The sequence below is a fragment of the Camellia sinensis genome, chromosome 1 (assembly GCF_055761805.1).
Source record: "Camellia sinensis isolate YWXY chromosome 1, ASM5576180v1, whole genome shotgun sequence".
In the NCBI taxonomy this organism is placed as follows: Eukaryota; Viridiplantae; Streptophyta; class Magnoliopsida; order Ericales; family Theaceae; genus Camellia; species Camellia sinensis.
In genome coordinates, this window is record NC_138961.1 from 148,090,152 (window position 1) to 148,097,564 (window position 7,413).

The window sequence follows — 7,413 nt, forward strand, 5'->3', positions numbered from 1 at the left end:
TTATATGTTTGCTGGGTATGCCATGGCTAAAAATATTGAGTATTTTAGGGAATATTATTGTCAAGAGTACTTTATCCAGTCAAAATTTTGGCATTTGTTTAGTAACCAAATTTACAAAGTGTTTTTATTGAATAGGCTTACTTGTTTAGATCATTTCAAAATATTTAACTTGTGTTTGGATTGGATGCCTTGGGGTGGAAGACTTTTCAAATTCAAACTTGGTGTTTTGAGGAAATTTTTATTGTTGTTTTTTATTTTTCTTTGAAGGCTGTGTTTGGTTAAAATTTTTGATGAGAGAAATAGAAAGGGTAAATAAAATATATAATCTTATTTTTTATTTGATTATAATGGAAAATATAGTAAAAAGAAAGTGAGAGAAATGGAACTCTCTGTTTTGTCTTTTTTTCTTTTTTGGTTTAATTAGGTTCTTTTCTTACATAGTTTGGAATTTGAATTCTATTAATTCCTTCTTTTTATTTGTGTCTTTTTTTTTTTTTTTCTCGGTAAATCTTCTAACTAAAAACAAAGTTTGAAAACCAAACAATTTTAGAAGCGGGGTTGTGGTCAGAAGTTCAACTTGTGTGATATTGCGGGCTAATTTGAATTTGAATTTGAATGCAAAATTTGATTTTGAAAAGGGTGGAGAGGTGAGTAGAGAAGATTGGCAAAATCATACGAGGAGTTGTGATCGATTTAATTTGCCAACAAATTTGAACCAGGCTTTGGGTAGAAATCAATTCACTACATTACACTAAACTGCATTGAACTTGAAATAAACCATACTGTCTTCTGTTGGTGTGTCCCTCAAATCAAGACGATGGACAAAACACAATGAGACGGGGTGTGTGGGGTATAACTGTTTCATTTGTGTCATCGCTAGTATTCAAAGCTACAATCATTTTGAGTAAATTTTTTTATTTATTTATTTATTTATTTTTAAGTAATGGGCTGTTTAAAATTTTATTTTTATTTATTTATAAGTATTTATTTAGAAACTTTAAAATGCTTAAATTTAATTTAAAAATTAAATGAATTTTACAATGCACACCTTTTGAGATGTCAAATAAGTTTTAATTATTTGTTTTGAGATTTTCAATTTTTCTTTGATTAATTTATGCCGGACAATTAGGAGAGATTGACACAATTTTATCAATTAAATCAAATTTCTTTTTCTTATTATCTCATTGTGCAACAATAATCTCCTCCATGTTGGGAATGCATTTCTGGCTAGAATATTAGTAAGAATTTCAATTTTCTTAACCAAGCAAAATATTATAATTTTGTTATATTATCGATTAAATCCCAAGAAAATCTCTAACGTTGTGTTTGGTTAGAGAATTTAGGAATGGATTTGGAAACGGAAAGGGAAAGAGAAAACGTGTTTAAAATTAGGTGAAATATATATATATGTTTTATTCATATTTCATATATTTTTTTCATTTCTCTTTTCAAATTCTTCCTCAAATCTTTCAATCAAACACAACATAAGAGTGTGTACCATATGCACTTTATCACAATTGGCATAACTTTAAAATCAACCACAAAAAGCATAAACTAATCAACCACAAAAAGCGTAAACTCGTCACAAATTAACATAACAAAATATTCAAAATTTTGTGGTTCATGTAATAAAAGTTTGTGGTTTGATTACAACATTTTTTATTATGCCAATTTATAATGAGATTATACATTTTGTGATTAATATATATATAATTTTATAGTAAAATTATGTCAATTTAGGATAGAATATATATGGTACACAATTTCCCTGCCTAAAAATATTGAATGAAATAAAACTACGACGACAGTACATATATATATATATATATATATGCATAACAAAATGTTAGGTTCTAAGAATCCAAACACAAGAAAATGAATTTAGATTACACCTTTCCTTTTTTGGGAATAGTTTCTCTTCAATCTGGAAACAGATTGATGGTGTTGTTGGGCCTCGTTCGGCCCAATTACGGGCCCATCTTGATAGTTCAAACCGTGCAATATGTAAAACTCATCGAGTGCATTATTTATGAAAAAATCACGTTGATCGGATATCGATAGCCATTTGATCAGATTGTAATTATGTCTGTGATTTATTTTAAAATCATAATTGTCGTTGAAACAAATGCAATTTGATCGAGTAGCTATTGATATCTGATTATCATGATTTTTTACAAGAATGATGTACTTGACAAGCTTTACACTTTGAATGGTTTAAATCATCAAGATAGGCCTAGAGTCGAGCCCATCATGGCCCACCACCACCACCAGTACCCATTGTTGTCATCATCGCTACCACCAGCACGACACACCATCATCTTGCTATTGTGCTGTTACTACTACTACCCTCCTATATCATTACCACCAACTCTACCACCACCACCACCACCACCTATAACCATTACTATCTCCATGATCACACCCACCACTATCACAAATGACTAGCATTTTATTTTCAAAATCACAATCAAATATTTGAAAATATTTTTTTGTAATGTTTTTTGCAAAAAAATGTTTTCAACAAGGAATATGGTTTTTCAAATTCACCTATAGTGTACATGACTGTTTATAATAATTTACTCATGAGAATCCTAATTCCATATAATTAGAAACCAAATCCTACAAATACAACCTAATAGATTCTAAACTTTACTATCTTAATCCAAATACATGTACAAAGCAACCTAATAATTGTATGTGACCCACATTTATCACATGGGTGGACTAATCCTAACAATCACTTCCTCCACTCATATGGGGTAAATGTTATATGCACTTCCAACCTGGATGTCTTGATTTACATGATACATTCTACCTTCACCTAAAAGATGTTGCACCCCCTTGAACTGAGTGCTCACGTTATTTGCATCTTATGCAATAGTGTCCAAACGTGTCCCTCGTAGCTTCTTTTGTCCTCATACTCAAGCCCATGCAAACCGTTGTACCTCCCTGAGGCGTTTCCACTACCACAAATTAAACCTCAATAGAAAAGAGACTTGCATCCTAACTCATTGTACACTTTCTTGTTGCGACCTCTCTCTCAATTTCTATGCATGAAGCTCCATTTTTATGAACAATCTACAATCTGTTGTCTTGCTTTTTGGTCAGTATCCTTTGCAAAAGTTGTTCATACTATTCACCCATGACTTGTAATACTCATCTGATGTTTGATCGCAGCTTTCCTCTTGTCACAACATATTCCATGAGCCTATATAAGTTGCCAACCAACTGTTCATCAATGATTAGTCTTTCGTCATTGATTGAACCAGATCACTCCTAGATCACCTAGATCATGTGCAATCACTTTTGATCGCCCTTGAATCTGTTCAATCCCCTTAAACCTATTCAGAATTTGAAAATTCCGGCCATATCAACAAAATTGCAATAACTAAAAAATCTTGAAAATAGCTCTCACCCCGAATTTTTCTATCACACACACACACACACACACACAGATATAACATAAATAATCTAAATCATTGATTTTATGTTTTTTTTGTCACATAGGATCATAACCTTTTGACAAGCCAAAGCCATAAAATCAAACCCTTAATTGTGCACTCCAGTATGCATTGTATTCCAATTAATCAATACCTCCACCGCGTTGCCTTCATTGGATTTTGATTACTAGGATTTCTTTCTCTTCTATGCAAATCCTCCTTGTGCGGTAATCGTACCTCTACCAACCGCGTCTAGGATCTGCAACCTTAAGCTATGGTACTACTTGTTGGGATTTATATCACATCTCATCAACGCAAACGAAAGCACACCCACGCATACACCAAAGAAAAAAATAATCACACACAGATTTATGTATTTCTGTTCAAATTGCTTACGTCCATGAGAGAGAGAGAGAGAGAGAGAGAGAGAGAGAGAGAGTTTCCACTATATGAATAAAATAAGGAATACACGTGAGATGGCCAAAACACTCAAAACTTACACCACTATTCAAACCTTATGCTCAAGGGTAGTTGATCCCTTGCTCACCCTAGTGTCCTCGCGGTATTTTTTCTCGCCCCTTATAAGGCTGGAAACGAGCAGAGGTGAGCTTCGTTGAACTTGAGCCTGGCTCGTTTGCTTATCAAGCTCGTTTATTGAGCTCGAACTCAGCTCGGTTCGGCTCGACTCTATAAGATTTATTATTATTATTTATATTATTTAATACATAAATAATGTATTATGCTATTATTTATATAATATTTAATATATAAATAATACATTTATTATATAATTTAAATAAAAATAAATGAGCTGAGCTTGAGGAGCAGAATTTATTTTGGCTTGGTTCGTTCAATAAACAAGCCGAGTCAAGCCAGCTCTCGAATAGTTCAGTTCATTTGTAATCCTGACCCCTTACATCTCTATTTTTTTTTTTCTTTTTTCAATTTCTCTCAGAAAATCCTATTATCCACATGATGATTTATAATAGTCTACTTATGAGAATTTAACCCAAATACATTAATAAACCAACTTAATAATTGTATGAGACGCATCTGCATCACATGGATAGACTAATCCTAATATATTGCAACTGTGGACTACTAGTAATATAGCCTAGGTTACCAAAATTAGGACAATTCTATTATACACACCCCCATATCATATGTGTCCTTAGTTACGCCATTTTCTTCTTTAGTTATGACATTATTTTGAGATATTTGGTTATGACTTTTTTGTACTTGTTTATGACATTTTTTTTTATATTTTTATAATTATGACTCAAAAAATATGAAATTATACTATTTTCTTCTGTAATTATAAAGTGAATATGGTACACACCATTTCATAGTCTTTCCCTACCAATTATGTTACTTTACATGTCTAAAAACTCTATTAGTCCAAACAATACTTTTATTACTCTGTAAACAGTTGAAGGTTTCACTATGCATTCAGAACAAGTTTTACCAAAAATTATCATGAAAACACAATATGTGGATCAAATTTATTGTGGATGTAATTGATCCACACCACAAGCTTAAATTTACACCATATTTTTTATAAAAAAAAAAATTCAGAGTACTTTTTGAATACTTTTTCTAGATATTTTTGCATATTGAACTAGGTAAGAGAAAAGCTGTATTTTTGACACTAAAGACTAAAGTTGAGCAATTGAAACATTGCTTCCATAGACTGCACTGCAGTTGATCTTTGTTTCAGGGAAAATCAATCTATATAACCCCCAATACATATGTGCACACACATACACATGTTGAAGATGTCAAAGCTATATATTTTTCATAAGCAACCAATCCGGCCATCACCCTTCCCCTCCCTATCTCTCTCTCTCTCTCTCTCTCTCTCAAATTACAAAAATTTTAAATCCCCATTTTTACTCTCTTCCTCAATGATTGGGTAACCAATGACCATTGCACTCGAACCTCTCTCGCTAAAGTTGAATTTGAAGATGGCAAGATTAGGGGTGAGCATGGTCCGGATTGGATCGGATTGGGATAAAACCAGGACCAATCCGATATTTACGGTTCCTGAAAAATTGGAACCAATCCAATCCGTTTAAATCATGGAACCAATCCGAACCAATTCATTTAAATACGGATTGGATCGGTTTAGGACCACGGATTCACATAATTAAATAACAAAAATATATATATATAACACTTGAATTTCGTAAAAATATAAACATAACGCTATATTAGTTCCATAATAGCAATATGTTTTTCTATAATAACGACATACTGTTCTATAATTTAAACAACCATAAGAAAACTGGTTTCACCATAAGTATTTAGACCATTGCAAATTAAAACTTAAAACTAACAAACAAAAGTAATAAAAGAAGATATTATACGGTTTTAGGTTTGAGTTTAGATTTTATATAGAATAAGAGAAGATACTATGGGGGAGGTTGTATAATAAAAATATAGACTATTTGTATACGGTCCGGATCGGTTCCAATCCGAAACCGTGGGATTCAATCCGGAACCAATCCGTGAACTACGGATTTTTAATTCTTCAATCCGGAACCGAACCGCGGATTCAAAAAACCAATCCAAACCTATCGGATTGGACTGGACTGGATTGGATTACGGATTTCACGGATTCCTTGCTCAGCCCTAGGCAAGATGTACTCTCTTCCTTAAATGATATTCAATCAATTCAACCAAACTAACTGAGAAAAAAAAAAAAGAAGCTCTTAAATGAAAGCAACAACATCCTAGAAGCACTTTCACATTTCAAGTGTTAAAATCTATAACAAGAAAATAAAGAAAGCAGTTGGTAATTGATTTTCAAACAAAAGAGAGAGTTACTGAAACTAATTTTACACAATTTACTAAATTGGCCTCATAAGAAACCGCAACTAGGGTTTCTCTCAAGATCTTATCTGCTTGCGATGTATGGCATTCACAGGCTTGGTGGCCATGTATATATGAACTATGGATCGATACCTCCTCTGTCTCTTTGGCAGGAAACTCGCTTCCCGTTGTGTTGTTCTGATCTTGGCTGAAGAAGTTACTTCTTCACTTTGTTTCTGATGATTCTCGGAATCTGATTTCTTGTTCTTGTCATTGTTGGTGTCTTCTTTTTCGTCTTCTTCTCCGCTTAGTTGCATGAGATGCTGAGCCGCTGCGGCCATATCCAAGTCTGTCAAGTCCTTCTCCTGTTCACTCTTGCCTACAGAAGGTGATGATGCTTCTGCCATCAAAATGCAAAAGAAAAGAAAATAAAGAATTAGAATTACAAGAGAATTGATTGTATCCCCTCTCTCTATTTCTCTTCTTTTTCTCTGTGTGTGGATTTGGAGGTTTTTTTTTTTGCTTTATGGGGTATTTGGCGTAGAGCGCGTTTTGAGGGTACGTGTTGTATAGTTTTGAGAGAGAAGCCGCAGTGTTGGTGCAAAGAAGGTGGCAGGAAGACGTCTATTTAATATTTTTTATTGGAGAAGGATCTCGGCGCTGTTTGGATCCGTGGGTCCCTCGCTGATTATTCAAATTATTTATTGTCGAGTATTTTATATATTTAAAACATATAAAAATTAGATCGATTTGATAATTATAAATTATTTAGGGCAAGTTTGGGAAGATCTAAAAAAGTCAAAAAGTTACTCAAAAAGTTAAAAAGTTAACACTATTCACCAAAAGTCAACAATTACGGCTGCACAACTCCCAATTCAAATTTTTCCCTACAAATCAATTTTTACAATTTTTTATTACACATTTTTCAATAAAAAGTCAAAAAGTTAACCCAAACATCCATATTTTCAACCTCAATTTTTTAGTCCAAAAAGACAAAAAGTACACTTTTTTAGTCTTCCCAAACTTGGCCTTAATTTATCGTACTTTTAATTAAAAAAAATTATATTTTAAAAAATGAATCATAAATTTTTTTGATTAAAAACGTAACAAATGGAACAAATTATAGTTATCGGATCAATTTAATTTTTTGTGTTGATAAAAT

At 32.5% G+C, this 7,413-nt stretch overlaps 1 long non-coding RNA gene across 1 annotated transcript; it reads left to right on the forward strand.

Annotated features, from left to right (window-relative positions):
• The first annotated feature begins 5,031 nt into the window (after nt 1-5,031).
• On the forward strand, nt 5,032-6,748 carry LOC145798562 (uncharacterized). The gene is made up of 2 exons (XR_014339590.1): nt 5,032-5,407; nt 6,076-6,748. It is a non-coding gene; the product is annotated as an uncharacterized LOC145798562 (long non-coding RNA).
• The last annotated feature ends 665 nt before the right edge of the window (nt 6,749-7,413 follow it).